Here is a 21,399-nt window from a genome sequence, read left to right as displayed (position 1 = left end):
AATTCTATTGGCTGCCTATTTTGTAGATAAAGGTTTACTGGAACATAGCCATGCCCATTCATTTCGGTATCACCTCTGGCTGCTTTCATGCTACAGTGGCAGTGTCAAAGGGACTGTATGGTCTGCAAACTGAAAATATTTACTATCTGATCCTTTACAGAAAGAGATTAAGAACTTGATCTAAGATAACCTTTACTTTTAAGAAAAAGTAGTTTACTTAATATTTATTATTTTAAAAAATCCTGATTGAGTCACCTGATAGAAATACTGAAGATTTATAGTAACCTAATTTTTCTCAAGAAGAAATTGTGTGCTTGAGTAAAATAAACATTCTTACCAATAACTTTTATATTTAGGAGAGAATAGAGGGCTTAGAGATACTTGAATTTCCTTCCACAATGAGTGAAAAAATGAAAAGACCTGAGGTATACAAAAGAACCCTTAGATTCCTTATATTCCCCCATTTTTGTACATCAGCCCTTTGGGATTTATTTCTTCGTTTGAATTTTTCCTTAGTATTTATTTCAACTAGAGTTCCCCTGTCCTGCTAAAGTTGACTCTGGAATTCACCTTACCCTAGGGAATTCACGCTTTGCCTGAGGAGGCTTGATAAATAGCATTTTTTCTGGAGCTGATGATAAGGAAAGTGTTCTGTAGCGTGGATGCACGAAGATCAAGGCTGATCCTTGGTTAGTTGGCTCCGCTGACTGCAGTCATCTAGACTACATGCTGGCAGGCCTATATAACAATGCCATACCAAAACAAAACAAAAATATACACCACAGATATGTTTTTTAAAATTCCTTATGAATCAAAGATTTTTCATGCTGACACTTCCAAATTAAATTTATGGAACTATCATGCAGTATGATATATTTATGAAATGTTCCAGGATATTTCTATAAAGATACTGCTCAATTTTTTGTGAAAGCAGTCTGAATTAAAGTAGAGCCCTTATTTTTTTTGGTGTGAACAAGAGAATAAAAAATACTACAACTGGATAACCCTGTTCAGCATACGACAGTACTAAAGGACTCTCCTATCATTATGATTATTTGCCAATAGAAACTTCTCATGCAAGTCATTAACCTCCAATGGTCTCATTTACTTCTCTTCTCAACATTGATCAAATGACATATAAAATGTAAATTACCTACCATTGATCTAAATAGATTATATTTTTATCCTGTGTTATGTCAAGTATTCTCAGAACATTCATGCAAGGAATATAAGACTGCACACAATTGTATTTATTTTGTAGGTGGAAAATCAAGAAGGTTCAAAATAAGGGCAAAAATGTAACTTCAGCTCACTTGATTCTTAGGGATACAAAATTACAATTAAAATGCAACCTGGAATTGGCACTTCAGGCACTCTTCTAGGAGAATATCAAAATTTGGGAAACATAATATTATTTCTTTTGATTTCATTTTTACTTCCAAGTAATAGTTGTATATAGTTTAAAGGCTCAAATAAGACTATATGACTTGTGGCAAAAATCAACAGTCTGCTAATTCCCCCTTTAATTTACCACTCCACAGAGACAACAACTTTTATCCTTTAAAATTTATTCTATTGATGTGTATGTAGATAGATAGATATATGTATATATGTATCTAAATAAATACTTCTATTGCCATTTTAACATTTTTGACTTTTAGGCATTCTCTGTGACATCCTTCCATAAAAATGAGGATCTAAATGTCCTTCAAACACTGCCACCTCCCCCTCAGTACCCCCTCCCCCACACCCAGGCACACTTCCTATCCCTCATCCACATACAGTTATATTGTCATTGTCCTTTAGGTTACATAAACATTCCCTATATGCAGTTCATAAGTACGTAAACGGTATTGACAGCTGAGGACTGGCTCACAATGGATGAAGAGTCCTAGTTTAAATATTGAACTTTCAACAATCTTTTAATTTTGGCTTTACATTTTCTCCTACTTCAAAAGGCACTTGGTATCCCTTTTGAGGGTTCCACAGTATAATATCATTTTTAAAAATTAGCTTGGCTCATTGCTAGGTAGAAATCATCTTTCTTAGGTTTATAAAGTCATTTGTTACAGGGAGAGAGAGACAGACAGAGACAGAGAGAGACAGATTTATTATGAGATTTATTACAAGGCTCACATAATTTTGGGGGCTGAGAAGTCCCATGATCTACCTCTGCAAGCTGGAAATTCAGGAGTACCAGTGGTGTAGTTCTAGCATGAGTTCAAAGGCCTGAGAACCGGGAGCACAGATGGTGTAAATCCCAATCCAATGGCACAAGACCAATGTTTCCATTCCAGCAGCCACACAGAAAGAGGAACTTCTCCCTTCCTCCACCTTTTTGTCCATTCAGGTCCTCAACAGACTGGGTGATGTGCACCCATACTGAGGAGGGCTGTCTGCTTTACTCAGTTTACCACCTCACATGCTACTAGCTTATACAAATACCCTCACAGACACACCCAGAAATAATACTTGATCAGATTCTGGGCATCCTGAGGCCCAGCCAAGTTGACACATAAAAATTACACATTACACCGTGTGGAAATCTGGTTCCCACTTTCCTAAACATTGCATTATTATGTTCTATCATCTTTGTCTTTTATGGCTTCAGTATCTTTATAAGTTCCTTTGTTGTAAATTTATTGGTATTTCATGAGGGAATGGAAGATCATGTGTGTGACAAATCCACCATATTAAACTGGATGCCCCTAATATTTATTTAAATCTTCATTAATAGAAACTCTATTTTATTGTATGAAGAACATGCAGACTATCCACTCCTTGAGGATACTTGTATATTCACACTTATAGCAAATGAAATAACCAACCTATAAATAACTAACCTCCAGAGGAAAGGCTCAGATGGAAGGAGTATCTGCTGTAAAGTGACTGTTAAATATTCTAAACAGTTGAGTATTTTTTACTCCTAGGAAAGCATCAACTGAGGAGTATTAGAAAATGTATGAGGCCCCAGATGGGAAGGAATGGGAATATCTTTGGCCACTGCTCATACAGAGGAAGAGGAACACCCTTAGTATCCATTCACATTTACCAAATTCTGCATCACACATAGAGTTCCTCTGCAGATCCTTATGAATATCACGCCACTGCAGATACACATAGATTTTCTTCCCTTTTCACATGCTGCATCTTCTAAGAAACTCATCACTTGGTCACATAACTATTAACAGTCTTTTGAAACTCAGATATAATGTCATCTTTTTTTCCAAATATATCTTGGCTAGCTTTTACTGTCATGACCCTCTTCTGTACTCCCATAACAGCCAGAAAATGTCTATAGCATAGTCCCTTACTAGGTATCCAGACTGGCCCCTAACATTTGTTATCCAGGACAGAGCACAAAGAGAGGGACCTAGTTCAAGTTCTATGTTCTTTAGCTTTCCACCCTATCTCTATTTTGCACCCTTCCTTCCCAGAGGTTTTATACACAGGTCACAAAAAAAGCTTCAGAAAGCCAATACACAAAAAAGCCACTCAGGAACTCCTTGGAATTGTATAACTGGGACACCTGAGAAATATTAAGTGTGTTCCAAATCAAGGCTAGTGTAGTCAAAACACTTGACTAGACATCAGGAAAGCTGAACTATGTTGATCTGCCACTAACCAGCCAAGTGACTTTGGGTAATGTAAGAGAGCTAAATCTCTTACCTTGAAAAAAAAAACTATAAGGTTACTAAGGGCTTTTCCATTATGAAAACTAAATAGTTCTATCATAAATATGTACTGGCATAGTTTTAAGACAAAATTTAAACAAAAAAAGAATTTGCATAACGGAATGTAGGTTTTCATTTCCACCGAATTGTGTGTGATATTGTGTTTACAAGTGTAGTAATATCACAGATGTCTACAGGACTGTTGAAATTCACAGAACTGTCACTTGGATTGGCTTTCTGAGGATTTTAAAGACTAAGTTGACACATTTGCAATATGAAATACAACATAAGAGTTAAATATATACTTAAATGGATATAAGTAGGAAAAAGATATAAAATGCATGAAACATTTTCCTGCAATCCTGACATATTCCTTACCATCTCACACCAAAAAACTGAATGAATAAAACAAGGATAGAGAAGAAGGATGTGTCATGATGACTCTTCTCAATAATTTCTCCATGAACTCAGTACTGCCTCTGTTAACCTTGGATTAAGAGCCAAACACATTACTGAAGCCAGCTTCAAGTCTTCACCCCTTTGACAATTACAGTATGTCGATGATATTTTGCATGGAATTGTAAACCTAGATTTTCACTTATTGGGAAAGACAAGGGAAAGGGTATTAGGAGAGACCCCTTTCTGGGCTCAGAGCATCATTTAGATTGCAGTGGGAGAGGGGTGGAGAATATTACCTCTGAACAAATTAAGGGATAGAAAAAAATGGAGTACCTTCTTGAAATGCCTTGTTCTGAGGTAATCTGAGCAATCGTTGTTTTTAACTTCCCTTCAGTTAAATATGCTTCCATCATGCTGTCTGTACAGAGCAATGATTTGTTTTGCTGTCGCTGTTGGCAAAGCAGGTGGCGTAAATATGTTTTTCAAATCCTTCAGGGGACTGTCGAGGTCCTCCCCACCCCCATTTGAAGATTAATTTAAACTACAGCCTCTCTGTCTTTGGCAGCCTTCCATGTATGAGCCAGAAAGCAGTCCTTCTCCATCTGGAATTCTCAGTGAAACAACCCTAGCAAGCCCCTGAGGGGGAAAAAAAAAAAAAGTAAGCTTAAAAATCAGTGTTTTGCCACTAATAGTATTGAGAATTTTGAAACTGTACACGATACTGTACACATATTGTACAGATAAGGAACCTGTTTTTCACAACTGGAGAGCTAGTACCAGTACATTCACACATGTACCTACCATTCTTCAAACTGGAGATTGCAAATGTGAAAGAGGGGCAATCGTATGTGCTAGGATTGGGAAGGAATCCTATCCTGTCCTGTATCCTAGGGTATTTGATGCATGGAATTTAACAGTCACTTGGAGATCTACTTTAATTTTCACATAGCTACAAAGAGAATGTATGTCTCACAAAAAAGCCTCAAAAAGCCAATACACAGAGCTAGTTAAATAGACATGGTTACCACTTCTTCTAGGTTTGCCAATTACAAAGAGAATTAAAAGCTTCTATCCACCAGAAAAATGTCACCTGGAAACAGAGATGTACAAGATATATTCTTCCTTAAATAAATGGATAATTCCTAAATACTGTTATTTTCTTTGATTATAAAATAGACATAACTTCCTTATTTAAACATTTCTGACATTGAAAAGTATCAATCAATAAATGCACTTAATATAATGTTTCTTTATGTCTCACCAACATTCTATTGTTAGAGATAGAGTGTCCTACAATCACTGGCATCTTAAAATGAACAAAAAAAATGGTCTATGGGAACAATCTTTTTGACAATGAAATAAATGGGTGGACAGTGGCATTGTTCTTGTACTCAAGAGCTGAGGAGAAATCAATGTTGGTGAATATTGATAATTCTGGCATAGGTGTCACAAATACTAAAAATGTCAAAATATAAAGGATTTGGTGACTTTTCTTAAAATTAAATTATCTATAGTATTCAATAATCAAAATACTACATAAAGAAAATCTTAACTGGTGAGCTTTAGAAATCAATGCACATATCTGGAATGAATGAATTGTGTGCCAAATATGCATCTAATTTGTTTCATTAGTAAGAGCCCTCAGTTTGTCATCTCTGCAGCATCTGCCTTTATTTTTATATCAGGCCATATAAACACAAACCTAATTTTCTGCATGTGCTATGTTATAAAAAGTTAGAGAATCACGTACATAAGAGATAAAAGTTGGAGAAGATATTAAAAGTTTATTACAACTGTTTTCTGAAGGACCTGTTTTTGCTGACCACATGTATTGAAATCCAAAACCAACTATTGACTCTCCCTCAAACAGTCAAGTAGATAAACAAGCCAAAAAAAATCCCTCAGTGAGTGAAGACATGTTACAAATATATGGTTGATACCAAGCCAAAAATATTTTAATACATAGGACCTGAAGATAGAAATAAAGCTAGAAATCAATCAATCAATCAATCAATCATAAATCAAGGACATGCTTTAACCAGGAAACAAATGGCATTCACAAATGGAAATTCAAGGCCACTGGGAAGCAAAGCAGGTACTGGTATGAAAGTGAATGTACAGGATCTCGATGGATTGGTGAGACAGTCAAGAAACTGTGGCAAAGTCTTAAAAGAAATTTTCCCTGGAGCACTGGAAATGTATTCGACCTGAAATAGAAATTTTACATCAGGGGCTTGGTAGGATTGTATTTAGGTTTCAAGAAGATTACTTTGCTAATTAAGTGAATGGAGGAAGAGAACCGGAAAGAAAAGATCCGGTTAAAATATGGTATCAATAGCCTTACAAGAAATGATACCAATAGGGAGCAGAAGATGGCAGTGAAGATAAGGGGCTTATGGAAGAAACTTACTGCATGTGTCGAGCAAGAAAGAGGAAAAGGCACTGGAAACAATACAAAGTTTTTGTGCTTCAGTGACTCAGAGATGATACTGGAAATATGAGAGGTGGTAAAGAAAATGGAAAAAAACAGATATGAGGATAAAATGATGAATTCAGTTTTAGAAAAATGTTTTTAGAGGTATTAGTGGAATGTGGAACTGGGAATTATACACAGGGGCTGAGAATCAATAGCAAAAGTCTACATTCAAAAAGGTGTGGGTCTTAACAGATTTCTACATGCGGTTGGCTGTAAGATCCTTTCTGTGTTTGTCTTCTCATTATTAGTAGGGATTACTTTTCATTTTGATTAAACTACATTATGCATGATATTGTATAAGTCATTACTTCTGTAACAGCAGTGACTAATAGCATGCTGTTCCCAGAGTAGCTGTAGACACCAAGTGACAGTATCGGTCAGTGTGTAATAAATGACCTAGTACCTAGTAGTCGTAGGCAATGGGAGTTAGTTTCTGTCCTTGGAAAATAAGCGAGAGAAAAGGCTTTCAGATAAGGCTTTGGGAATTATTTGCATGAGTGTGATAATAAAAATAACTTAGTTGAATGATATTCCATAGGGGAAAGTGGAGAGACACAGGAGAGGCAAGACACAGACTTGGAGAAGCTACCTTGCAGCAGATGGAGAACAAATGTGGAGGTAAATAACAGATACAGATTTTGGAGGAGGACAAGTAAAACTCAACATGATGAAAACAAAGAAAAAAGAGAAGGAAACAATATAAAAGAAGGAATAATAGTAGTCATTTCTTCAGAGATAAACTGATGTACGTAAAGAAAGTTAAAGGACCATTGAATATTACTATTAGGAAGTTGTAACCATGAGCATTATGAAAGCAAATTAAATAGTAAGACAGAGAAATATCAGAATTTCAAAAGTAATGACTGTGGATACCAAAAAAATAAACTACATGCTGTATTAGTTTGCCAGGGCTGCTACAACAAAATACCACAGTTTGAACAGCAGAAATTTATTTAATTTTATTTTCTCATAGTTCTAGAGGCTAGAAATCCAAGATCAGAATGTTGGCAAGTTTGGTTTCCCCTGACTCTTCTCTCCTTGGCTTTCAGATGACTGCTTTCTCTCTGTAACCTCAGTATGTCCTTTTTTCTGTGCATTCTCACCCCACATGACTCTTTCTATTCTTATAAAGACCCCAGTCTTAGTGGATTAGGGCTTCACTTTTATTATCTCAATTAAACTTAATTGCCTCCAAGACCAGTCACATAGGAAGTTAGGACTATAGCATATAAATTTTGGGGGATACAATTCAATTCATAACAAATGTATCCTACCATTATACAGATACATATTTACTTTGGTCCTATTTAACATACTCTTAAATTTTATTATATTTCAAATATACCTAAGAACTTATCAAAAATGTAATAGGTGCTATCATACCCATTTCATTTTCAAACTACCCATCTGTCATGCCTCAGAGTTAACCTCTATCCTGAATATGGTATTACCCTAATTATTATCCCTAAATAATATATAATTTTGCATGCTGATGAATAACATCAGCAACTTGTTTTGTGTGTGTGAGGTTCTTGTTTTTGACAGGTGTATCTCTAATTCATTCATTTTCACTGCTGTCCACTCTTTTGTTGTAAGAAATGAATATGGCACAAATTTCCACTCTCTTATTAATGGACATTCAGGTGATTTGTCATCATTTATACTATCACAGAGAAGCTGTGGTGAACATTCTTGTGCATGTCTCCAGGTGCAAATGAGTGAGTTTCCAAAGGGTTGTTTATTTTAGGGTGGAATTCCTGGTTCATGAGAATGGACATCTTCAGCTTGAACTAGATATTGCTCAGTTGCTTTCCGAAGGTTCTATTGGTTCACATATCCACTGGCCATATATAAGAATTGCTTTGGAGTGGAAGTCTCGCTAACACAGAGTTGTCAGATTTAATTTCTTCAATCTGTATGCCACATAGTATCTAATTCCACTAGTAATTTGCATATAATAAGAATATATTCTTATTCTTCTTTCTCCTGCTCTGTGCTCCAGGAATCTCACCCATATGGACTGCACTGCTGGGGTTCTTTGTTACCTGGTTTCTGGTTGAGTTTGTCTACTGAAAGACACAGGGTGAAGATGAGACGGCCGAAGGGAAGAGAGATATAAATATTTCTTCCCTCTTTCCTCTGCTTTGGCATAGGAATTCTGCCGGTTGCTGAGTCCCACTATAATTACAGGTCTGATCAGGTGGTCCTTTCTGACAGAGGCTCTCACTGAGCTCTACAAAACTATTTCCTGCCCTTTCCTATGGGTGGCAGTGTGATAATGGCTTCCTCTTCTAGGTGCCTCCACCTCTTTTGTTAATTTCCTCAACCTTGCCTAATACTTAGTCAAAACTTCTTGGTGAAAAATACCTTAAGTTTTAACCATCTACTGAATTTGCTTTCCTGACATGATCTTGAATGATACAAAGATATATTATGAAAACTTTCTTCTGAACCCCATTCACTAGATTCTCATTACCTACTGTCAATACAATAATTTTGTTACTGCTATTTAGAGTTAATATAGAGATACTTTATACCCACTGAAACAATTAAAATTAAAATTTAAAAGTTCTCATCCTTTTTTATCACAAAAGGTGAAAAGCATTATCACTATTTACACATAGAGTATACAGTATTGATAGACAACATACAGTATTGACATGCACTAGTCACTATTCTTCAACTTTTTTAGTTAGTAACATACTATGGTGGTGATCCTGTCAGTACCTAGGGAGATTCCTCATTGTGGTATTTAATAGATGCATAGTAATACATTTTATGAATATACCTTATTTATTGAGCCCTCTAATAATGGATATTTTATTTATATCATATTACTATAAATATTTCAATAAATTAATTAATATATGTCAATATCCATGTAGTTTTGCCAGGTCAGAGTTATTTGAATCTGTTGCCTTAATAATTCTGTCGAATTGTCTTCTCTAAGGATTGCAGCCATTTGCATTCCCATCAGCAATGTATGATAGAGTCTATTAACCTGCAGTCTAAACAGTACAGTGGGTCATCGGATTTCTGCAACATTATTAATTTGATATGTGACAGATGGTATTTCCTAGTTGTTTTCATTGGCATTGTTTTTTTTACTGGTGTTTGAAAGGCATTTTCATGTTTATAAGTTATTTATATTTCTGTTACTGAGAATTATATGTTCATATCCTATACCCATATTATACTGAACTTTAGTCTTTTTATTTTCAATTTGTAGGCATTCTTTATTAATATTAGGGAGGCTGTCTCACCGTTTTTTTTTTTTGGTGATAGGAGTTTTTTTTTTTCCCCATTTTGTTATTTTTCTTTTCACTTTGTTTTTGTTGGATGTCACCACACAGAAATTTTTTTCTTTTCTAGAGAGGAATTTTTCAGTCCTTTCTTTAATGGTTTTTGGACTTTTTTTTATTTTCAGAGAGAATTTATACACTCAGAGGTTGTAAAATACTCTTCCATGATTCCTCCCAGTATTTTCATCATTTCACATTTTACGTGGAAATCTCTGTTCCAGTTGGAATATCTTTCTGAAGTGTGGGTGCAACTTCTTTCTTCTTCATCGAATAATGCTAAGTATGTTTTCAAAGTTTCTTGCTTCTTTATTTATTCAACTCTTTTGTTTAGTTAGATCTTTTAAACACACTTAGCTAATACTCTGTTTCCAAATTTTCAATATCTGTTGTTTTTGGAATTTCTCGTTTTGCTGCTTGTTATTTCTACTAATTCTTAGTTGTAGCGGCTTGTTTATTTCTAAGTTTGGAAATTTTGCATTGTGAGCTCAACTTTGGCAGAGTTTTACATGTGGGAATCTATGTGTCCTGAACTGAGGCTGAATCCCTTCAGAGAATATTTGTATTTCTTTCTGCTAGGCACCACGAGGCAAAAACAATTTTTAAATTAATGTTTCAACTTAGAGTTTCTTGGACCATACAGGTAATATAAGTAACAAATTCAAATTTCTAGTGAAAGGAGAATGATCTTCACATGTGAAATCTCAGAAAAGATTTTTATTTCCCCAAGATTTTAGGTTAACAAGATCTGTAAACAGTCTCAAGGCACCTGTGGTTTCAGCATCCTTACTTACAACAAACTTGTTTTCTACTTCATCACTCTAACCACCTGTAGACTTACTTTCTGGAGAGCCCAAGGTTGGTGGTTATATTTTACTTAGTGTTTTTAGGATGTCTACAGTGGTAGGAATTTTTTTTTCTCAGCTATCTAGTCAACTAGGTGGCAGTAATACTATAATATGATTTTTGGTATAAATGAAAGAAGAGGAAGTAATTTAAAGCAAGAACAGCATTTAGGATGTGCTTATTGTAGAACAAAAACAATTTGATCATGTTTTTAGGCAGAATGTAAGGTGTAAAACTTAAGGGAAGATGAACAATTCCAGCAAGTAATATCAGTTAAAGGGCATTCCAGACAAAAAGAACAGAGATGGCACATACAATGGGGTCAAAAAGGATAGGCCATCCTAGACTAAAATGAAAAGTATCTGTTTTTGGCTGGAGTACAAAAGCAAAAGTAATACTTCAGATTAGAAATCTATAATGTGTCCAGATCACAGGGAACTGTGAATATATGCTCAAGATTTGAGAATTTTGTCTGAATCTAAACGAGAATTTCAGGTGAACCCTGGCCACACAACTAGCTGGCTTTGGTAATCTTGTTTGGAGCCTCATTATTAGACCTTATATTCATTTTATGCTAAGCTGTGGCCATTTGAGATGTTCAGTTCTTTCTGTAGGACCAGGCTGACCTGAGACAAGGAGTTCTAATGTGACAAAATAATCTTCGGCTGTTTTTTCCACCCAGATGTGCCTGCCTGCTTGTATTGTTTATGTACTCTCTTAGAATTAAGAGATGATCTGAAAATGAGTTTATTCTGAGAATTCCTCAGCAGACACTTAGTCACTTATAATGTAACTATTTCTTACAATCCCTTAGTAGCTAAGTGTGCATCTGAGAGTGGCAAAGAAACTCTAGGGTTGCTCATTGAATCAAGGTAAAGAGAGAAAGCTGGATTTATTAGACAAACAAGAAAGAAAAATTAAATTAAAAAAGCATCAAATGTTTCGTGGACTGATTCAGTTTGGAACGAGGTAAGCAGTGACCAAATCCTAATATTTTTGATTAAATCATCTTGTCACTGTAGTTTGGATGATTGCTGTGGATGTTTTCTGAACATTATCAGAGACATGGGTTTGGGCCCAAATCTGTCTTTTAGTGCAACCCCCCTCCCTCCACTCCGACACACAATGTGGGTACTTGGTGATAGTCAGGCAGCTAGAACCTTTCAGGAAGTCCTCACTCTGTAAGACCTGCGGGTTGCTCTGAGGAATAAAAGGGTCATTTAATGTATAAATGTTTGCATTTGTATTATACTCTGCACTTTAGTGCAAAGATTTCTGCCTTAATTGTTTAGATGTTAATGATATTTATTTTGTCACAGATTAGGAAGAAATCTAGAACTCTCTGAACCTAACCTAACTAAAAGTAACTGTAGTACAGATACTGGAGTTTCAGAATTTGTTATAATTTATCGAGTTCTTGTAAGTGAAAAATTGTTTCATTAACAGCCCTAAATCCTGTTTCTGCTTGCTTAGACTGCTGGCTTTCATTAGAATAGAGCAATGACTTTGTGTAGTTTCTCTTCTTAGATATTTGAGTACAGTGCCTGGAAGCCAACCCCCTGCTATGATTTTACAAACTTGGCAACATAAAAAGTCTGCTTAGATATCAAAATATGCCTCATCTCTTATCCTCCATACTACACTTGACTGCATTTTTCACTTGGTGCCAACACGCTTTTGCTCCATGTTAAATTTCTGTGTCAAGTCTTTCCTGTTATCAGACCGGAATTTCTTTTAGCCCTGCTTCTGCCAGGTTTCAACTTTCAATCCAATTTCTGGACCTCTTATGTCTGCCCTACTAAGTTGTAATTAAATACAATTTGCCCATCCACTTTTTAAAATATGACCAGAACAGGTTTTCATGTTGCGGTTAAAGGAGAGTTAGGCAGCAGGGACACTGCATTATTTCTCTATTGTGCTACTTCACAAATTATTACCAATTTAGAGGCTTAGCACAACATAAATTTATAATCTCACGGTTCGGATGGGTCAGGAGTTTAGGCGTGGTTAACTGGGTCTACTCAGCATCTCATGGGTTACAAGCTATTTGTTTGCCAGCCTGCTCACGTGGTTGTTGGAAGACTTTAATTTCTTGTGGTTGTAGGATTGAGGTCACTGCTTCCTTGCTGCCTGTTAGCCAGGTGCCACTGTTGGCAATGACAGGCCCTTACAGTTCCTTGCTACTAGTGGTCTCGTGACATTGCAGCTTATTTCTTTAAAGCCAGCAGGAGAAAGTCTCGATCCAGTTGGCCAAGACAGAACAGCATATAGTGTAACAACAAGGGAGTGACTTTCCCTTTAACTTTGCCATATTCGGTTGGCTGGAAGCAAGTCACAAGTTCAGTTATACAATGTGATTATACAAAGGCATGACTCGGAGATTATCTTAGAATTCTGCCTACCACAGATACGAATTTGAAAACTGGAGCACAAGGAGTTCCACCTACTACCACCTCCTCAAAACTCTGCCTACTATCAATTCCTCAAAAACTAAAAATACAAAATAATAACAAACAAAAAGGCCAATACCTAATAATAGATGCACACAGTAAATGCCTGTTGTAATGATTACTTTTATGCATAAGCTTGACTGCGCCATGAGGTGCCCAGATATTTATTCCATCATTATCACAGGTATTTCTGTGAGAGTGCTTCTGGATGAATTTAATTTGTAAATCAAAAAGCTGAGTAAAGCAGACTTCCTTCCCTAATGTGAGTGGGCCTCATCTACTGAGTTGAAGGCCTGACTAAAACAATAGGCTGACCTTCTCTCAAATAAGGGGGGATTCCTCCTCCTACCTGACTATTTTTGAGCTAGGACCATAGTTTTTTGTGTTTTTTCCTGCCTTTGGACGCAAACTGAAACATTGGTTCTCCTGAGTGTCTAGTCTGCAGGCCTTCAGATGGAACCACACTGTCAGATCTCCTGGGTCTCCAGCTTGCCAACTGCCAGTCTTAGTACTTATCAGCCTCCACAATTGCATGAAGCAATTCCTTATAATAAATCAGATCAATCTCTCTCTCTCTCTCACTTCAACTCTCTCCCTCTGTCTCTCTCTCACTCACTTCTACATCCTATTGGCTGTGTTTCTCTGAAGAACCCTGACTAATATACCCATTCAGTTGTACATATTACATTAACTGATCATCAACTATGCATTGTCTAACAAATCACTAATTACTAATCAAGCATTGTCTAATAAATCCCAGTATTTGGATGGAAAACATCATCATTGTTATTTTAAATGAGCATTCTACCATCTTTGTGGCTGTTTAAGTAATTGGGGATGGGCTAAAGAAGGTTTCACAGAAGAGTAGGAGATGGAGAAGGGCTGTTTTAAGAACTGAGCATAAGGAACTCAAAGTTCTAGAGGTAAAGACTTTGAAGAGGTTTAATATGACAGAAGCACGGAGTTTGGTGTATCTATATTTGGGGAAGGGAATGCCAAAAAATGAAACTACAGTTACACAGTGATCACCACCGTGTAACGAGTACGAGCAGCCCAAGTCAAGGCCTTTGAAGTTAATCCTAAAGACAAGAGGAGGCCATTGGAAAGTGTTGACACAATTAGATTTATCAGAGTTAGAGTTTCATTTTAGACAATTAATCTCGGTTGTTTTTATTTTTATGATAGCTTTATTGAGAAATAAATCACATACCTTAAAATGTACTCTTTAAAATGTACAATTCACTGGTTGTTAGGGAATTCACAGAGTTGCTCAACCATCATCACTATCTAATTCCAGAATATTTTCATCCTCCTCAAAAAGAAACCTCATGCTCATTAGCACTCACTTTGCATTCAACCCGCTCTTCAGTCCCTAACAACCACTAATCTACTTCTGTCTTCATGTATTTGCCTAGTATGGACATTTCATAAACATGGAATCACACAATAAGTGGTTTGTTACCATTTTACTTAGCATCGTGTTTTCAAGACTCATTTATGCTGTAGCATGTATCAGTACTTCATTCTTTTGTAAGGCAGAATAATACACCATATTGTTTGTCCACATATTCATCAGTGGATGGACATTTAGGTTGTTTTCATTTTAGGTTATCATAATAATGTTATTATGAATGTTCACATACAAGATTTTATATGGTATTTGTTTTCATTTCTCTCGGGTATGTACCTAGGAATGGATTTGCTAGGTTATATGGTAGGTATAGATTTAATGATCGGAGGAACAAATTGCTTCAAAATGGCTGCATTATTTTACATTCTCACCAACAAGGGGGAAAACAAAGTAACTCTCCCAGTCTGAGGGTGACTATTTTCCTCATAGCCTCGCCAATCTAATACTGTATATCTTTTTAAACATTTATAAACCATTTTAGGGGTGTGAAGTGGTATCTCCTTGCAATTTTGACTTGCATTTCCCTCATGGCTAATCATGTTAAACATCATTCATGTGCTTTTAATAATTTCTGTATTTTCTTTGAAAAACACCTTTCAAGTCTTTGCTCATTTTAAATTATGTTATTTGTCTTTTTATTGTTGAGATGAAAGATTCAAGTCTCTTGTGTTTTTATTTTCTTGATGGTGTCCTTTGAAGAAAAAAGCTTTTTAATTTTGGTGAAGTCCAGTTTATCTATGTTTTGTTTTGTCACTTATTCTTTTACCACACATAAGAAACTACTGCATGATTTGTAATAATATTCCCAATAATATCCCTCTATGTTTTATTCCAAGAATTTTATAGTTTTAGCTCTTACTTTTAGGTTTCTTATCCATTCTGAACTGACTTTTGAATATGGAGTGAGGCAGGGATCTAACTTCACTTTTTGGTAGGTAGATATCCAGTTGTTCCAGCACTATTTGTTGAAGAGACAATTTTTCCCCACTGAATGATCTTGGAACCCTTGTTGAAACTCATTTGTCATTTCTAGGGGTTTATTTCTGGAATTCCAATTATATCTCATGGCTTTATACGTCATTCTTATACCAGTATCACAGTGTTTTGATTGCTGAAACTTTGTAGTAAGTTTTGAAGTCAGGAAGTACAAGTTCTTCAACTTTGTTCTTTTTAAGATAATTTTGGCTATTAGGATGAACAAGTCAGTTTCTGCCAAAAGAGGAAACTGGGATTTTTATAGGGATTGTGGTAACTCTGTAGATCAATCTAGACTGCACTGCTCTCTTGACAATATAAGTCTCCCAAACTATAAATGTAAGATATTTTCCCATCTATTTAGGGCTTCTTTATTTTCGTTCATTGATGTTTTGTGGTCTTGAGTGTACAAGTCTTACACTTCTTTTGTTAAATATATCCCTAAGTTTTTAGTTGTTTTGGGTGTTATTATAAATGAAATTGTTTTATTAATATAATTTCCAAATTGTTTATTGCTAGTATATAGAAGTACAGTGGACTTTGCTACATTGATCTTGTATCCTGGAAACTTACTGGACTCATTTATTAGTTCTAAATTTTTTTTTTTTTTTTTTTTTTGCGTGTGGATTACCCTGGATTTTACGTATACAAATCATGCCATTTATGATTGTATAGAGACAATTTTACTTCTTCTTTCTACTTTGGATGCCATTTATTTCTTTTCCTCAACTAATTGCTCTAGCTAGAACATCCAGTACAACATTTTTAGAAAGTAGCAAGGGTGAGCATCCTTTTCTTTTCCTTTCTTTTTCTTTTCTTAGAGGGACAGTATTTGCTGTTTCATTTTAAGCACAGTGTTATCTGTGGATTTTCCACAGATGCCCTTGTAAAGTTGAAGAAGTTCCCTTCTGTTTCTAGTTTGTTGAGTGTTTATCATGAAAGGATTAGATTTTGTCAAATACTTTCTTTGCATCAATTAAGATGACCAGGTTTTGTCCTTTATATTATTAATACGGGCTACCTTGGTTGATTTTCATATGCTAAACCAGTTCCTCTTTCCATGGGATATATGCCACTTGGTCATGGTGTGTAATCCTTTTTATATGTTGTTGGATTCAGTGTGCTATTATCTTTGTTGAGGATTTCCACCTCTATGTCATAAGGGATACTGGTATGTCATTTTATTTTTTTGTGACGTGTCTGCCTGGTTTTGGTATCAAGGTAAAACTGGCCTAATAGAGTGAATTGCTTGAAGTTCAAAGAATGAACTAAAGAGAAAAAGATAGTGCCAGGTGGACCAATGAGGGAGCTGCTGGAATAACTCAGGTGGATATGATTAATATACGGCTTAGAGTAACGATAATGAGACTGGAAATGTGGAAAGAAAATGTCAACATTTAATATAAAAAAAAGCTGACTGTTTCCTTGGTAATCAAGGAAGAGCTGTGCACGTAGGATACAGTATCTCTGAACAAAACCAATTCCTGATCTTACGCAGGCTTTGAGAAACAAAAATGGAACAAAATAAAATGTTCAGGACTTGGCAGACTTTCAGGAAGGTGTTTGAGGATAGTGGCCTTGGTAACTGCTACTAATTGGTTGGTTTTCAGAAGCATGGTTACTAATATGAAATTGTAATTGGTCAACTGGCATGCATTTAAAACTGATTCTCATACTTACTTAACATTACAGACAGAGGAGAATAGGAATATTTTATTCTCAGAGAGAAATAAAGAAGTGAATTGAGGGTATATCTGACTTGATGGGGCAGGGAAGCAGAGGACTGCATTAAAGATGCCCTTCAGATTTCCGGCCTGGACAATTAAATGTAAGCTCTGCCAGGTCAAGAATCTCTCTCTTTTCTTGCCTGATGAATACAAGCCCTAGGAAATAGCCTGGTGTGTAGTAGGCCTTTTATAAATATTTTTGAATTAAAAAACATTCCATTAGCATAGACAACATTAATGGAATTACAAAATCTAGACATGTTCAATTTCAGATGTCTGCAAGATATCCAAAAGAAGATAGTTTATAGTAAACAGGATATAAAAGTTTTGAATTAGAACAGATGTTTGTTCAGCTTTGATTTCATAGCCTCCAGCATATAGATGGTTATTGAAAACATAAAACCAGATGAAATATCTGAGATATTGTGAGAGAAAAGAATACGACTAATACAGACATCTGTCAATCACAAACATTTAAGGAACTAGGGCAGCTATGGAATATACAAAGGAGATTGACAATGAAAGACCTAAACTATTGAGAGAAATGTGGAAGCTAGGGGAAAGGTTTTGTTTTTTCCCCCTCTCTTTGATTTTTCTCTCCTGAAGGAGAAAGAAATTAACCTTGTTAAATGATCTCTAGAGGGTGAACAAGAAAAGAAAAAGACTGCAAGGCATCAATTGGCTAGATCAACAATTGAGACACTGGTGTCCTTGACAAGAGTTGTGGCAGTAGAATGGCAAGTTCTTTGTGTGGAAGGGGCTCAGGTGAGCAGAGTGGAGAGAAAGTTTAGATGTGAAGGAGGAAAGAAGGTTACATGGCATCTGGAGGCAGGCTTTGGGTTGAAAAAAGGGGGGGGGTTAATTTATAAGTTGAGGGAAACTAGAGCATGTTAAATGCTGATTGGAAAAAAATCAAATGGAGAGAGATTTAAGATACAGGAAAGAGAAGTCTGACCAAAAGGTTAACATACAGGAAGTGGAAATTTATAATTCTATAATTTTCTCTGAATCAAAACCATTGTGGCTTCTAAATTTCTATGATTATTTCAATGTCTACATAAATTACTATATTTTATAATGAATTTATTGAAGTAATACAAAGATATGTTATGCATAACAAAACTGATGACGTCCTTTTTATTCTTTTCTGGGGGATATAAAACAGAGTTAAAAAATCACTGTGCTTTTAAAATTTTTTCACAAATTTTATATTGAAAGACTTTAAATTTATCAAAAAAGTTGTAGAAACTTTTTGATGGTTGAAGAAAGCATATGTTTTGCCCCTATATATATCAATTATTAATATTTTACTAATTTTCTCCCTTTACCTCTTTCACTCCTATTCCCTTCTCTCTCTGAGTTTCTCTCTCTCTCATAGTCTTTAATAAACCATTTTAGGATTAGTTGCAAATATTGTGACACTTCATCTCTAATTCAGCATGAAATATTAATCATCTAAGAATAGGGACAATCTCTTATATAACCATAATAAAATTGTCATAGAAAGGACATTTAACATTGATACAATAGCATTACCTAATATATAGTCCACATTAAATTCTACCCACTATCAATTATCCCAATAATGTGTTCTATAAACTTTTTTTAAGATCCAGAATGCAAATAAGGTTCGCGCATTTCATGCAGTTGTCATAAATTTCTTAGCTTTCTTTAAATTATAAACATCCCACAGATTTTTTTCTTTTTTAAATACTACAGAATATTGACATTTTTAGAGAGTCTATTCTAGATTGGTTTACAGAATGTCCCTTAATTTTCTAATCATTTCTTCATTTTTTTTTCCTGATTAGATTTAGGTCAAGAAATTTAGGTGGAAGTAGTACCTGGGTAATTAGTTCATCATGCTGCAAAGTACATCAAGTCAATTTGTATTATAGGTGATATCAAGTTTAGTCACATGGTTAAAATGTTTTCACCTTACTTATCCACTGAAAAGGTATTTTTTTCCCTTTGTAATTAATAAATAATTTATAAAATGATTCACTGTGCCTGCATGAATATCCTATTTTTCAAAGATATCTTGCCCAGTGTTTTTATCATCTACTGATGACTTTTTCCTGAATCTGTTATTGCTATGGTGGCTATAAAATGGTGAAATGCTACCTCTATAATTTCTTCTATATTTAAAAGTTTATTTGGCTTTATTATTTTTTATAACTAAGATATGTGTCTATCATACTAAATTTTTATTTTTCAAAATGACTATCAGTATAAATTAATGGATTAATTTGTAATTCAGTATCATAAGCCATTTCTATTACTGTTATTCCCATCGGTCTTTGAGTACTTTCCTACATAATTATAAAATTACATCCATATATGTTTAGAATTATGCACATATGTGTATGTACCTAAATGTATTACACACATATATAAAATTATGTTTTATTCTCTCTCTAATTCAAATAAAAGACAAGGTTTTCTTTCTTCTTCCATTTCCTATAGCATCTCCTTTTTTCCACTGTGAGGAACTTAATTTCCAACAATACTGATATATCATTTGCTCAGTTCTGTCACACAGATGAAATAGTTTTAAACTTACTGCACTAAGACCACTAACAACACACTTAAATAATATCCAAGATTTCTTTTTGTTCTTAAAATATGTTTTATCTATTAATAGGAAGAATAACTGAGTATTTCACTCAGCCTTTAAAAAACTAAGACTACTGATCGATGCTTTTTTAAAAATAAGCCCTGTAATAGCACGCTTGAGCACACACTGTAATTATAATGATATATCAATGAAGAGAAAGCCAACTGAAATTTAAACCAACATTGTAGTGCTCCCTTCTTTCCTTTCGTTTTGTGAATATCTCATTGGAAAGTAACTTACTCAAAAAAATTGATCTGAAGTTAAACTCTGATGGCAATTTGGCAAAAGGCAAAAAAATATAATCTCCTCTCCCAAAGTTATTAAAATGTCAACCCAGTATTAGGTCTCGCATGGAGGGAAAAAGGATCATTGGTGCTCATTAAAAATAATAATGTTCATTTCTGAATGGTTTTCAGAGATGTATATTTTGGGGGAAACAGCCACCTGTGTTCTCAAAGGTATGGATAAAAGGAATACGCTCGTTTAACAGGCTTCATTTCACATTCTATGTCTTTATTATTTCAAAATGACACCTTTGCAGTTTAGAGGGACCAGTAGGCACTGTTATAGCTAAAATTGAATAAAATTCCAAGCTGCGTCAAAGACATTGTTTGAATTCACTTAAAAGTGTTTTATGTCACTGCTCACCAACTCCCCTTCTAGTCATGATCTGCCTGTGGCAAACTGTTTCTCTCTGGGACTGAAAAGATTACTCCCACTGACACTCCTCTGACAGTGTGAATATTGACTTGCACTTATAAAGGTCAGACAGTTCCACTAGTTAATAGAAGTGAGAAGAGCAGTTCCAACAAGTCTCTCTGAAAGGAATTTAACCTTCAAATTGCAAAGCATGCTGCTCTGCGGAGCCAATTTTGGCAACTAACAAAATACATGCTTCTCTGCTTTCCAAAAATACCAACAGGAGCCTGAAAGTTAACATCACAAAAAGGAAACAAGCATGCGATGTAACAGACAAACGTTCGTGGGAACACCATCTGGAATTTGCCTTGTTATTTTTTATTTTTCAAAGAGAGTTCAATACTGTGGAGTCATTCTCTGGGCCTTTAACTTCCCTCAATGTATAATAGCCTTTCAACTTTTAAGAGCCATGTGCTGTAAGATGATAAGACACCATATATATTTTTCTCAGCATCACTCTGACACAAGATCAAGAAAAAGGTTTAATCCCACTGGAGCATGGCATCTCCTTACCCATCCTTTGAAAAGTCCTTTGCCTTCTGTTATGTCTTGTGCCTAAGAGTTCAGGAAAGGCTGACATAATTTAAGGTCTCTGGAAATGTGGCCTATCTGTTAATAGCAGTGTCCCGAGGTACAATGCAAGAAGGATGGGAGTGAGAAAACACAACTGAGAAGGAGAATGAGACTTCACTTTTCATCCTGATGGAAAGGAAAACCAATATTTTTAATTTTTAATAAAACACATTAATATTGTGGCACCAGCAGCAGAATGTGCTGCATATAAATGAAGACGATTCCCTAGTTTGTCTTGAGCAGTGGGAGACAG

At 35.2% G+C, this 21,399-nt stretch overlaps 2 long non-coding RNA genes across 3 annotated transcripts in view; one reads left to right on the top strand and one right to left on the bottom strand.

Annotated features, from left to right (window-relative positions):
• The window catches only part of LOC106729610, a 458,398-nt gene that overhangs the window by 13,240 nt on the left and 423,759 nt on the right, over positions 1-21,399 (bottom strand). The window lies entirely within an intron of this gene.
• Positions 9,450-21,399, top strand: part of LOC116664204 — a 49,292-nt gene continuing 37,342 nt past the window's right edge. The window contains exon 1 of the long non-coding RNA XR_004320600.1: positions 9,450-10,131. This is a non-coding gene — a long non-coding RNA (uncharacterized LOC116664204). The remainder of the gene's footprint in view (positions 10,132-21,399) is intronic.

Source organism: Camelus ferus, chromosome 6 (genome assembly GCF_009834535.1).
Source record: "Camelus ferus isolate YT-003-E chromosome 6, BCGSAC_Cfer_1.0, whole genome shotgun sequence".
Lineage (NCBI taxonomy): Eukaryota > Metazoa > Chordata > Mammalia > Artiodactyla > Camelidae > Camelus > Camelus ferus.
The sequence above is the reverse complement of the archived record's forward strand: the minus strand, read 5'-3'. Positions and strand labels throughout refer to the sequence as shown.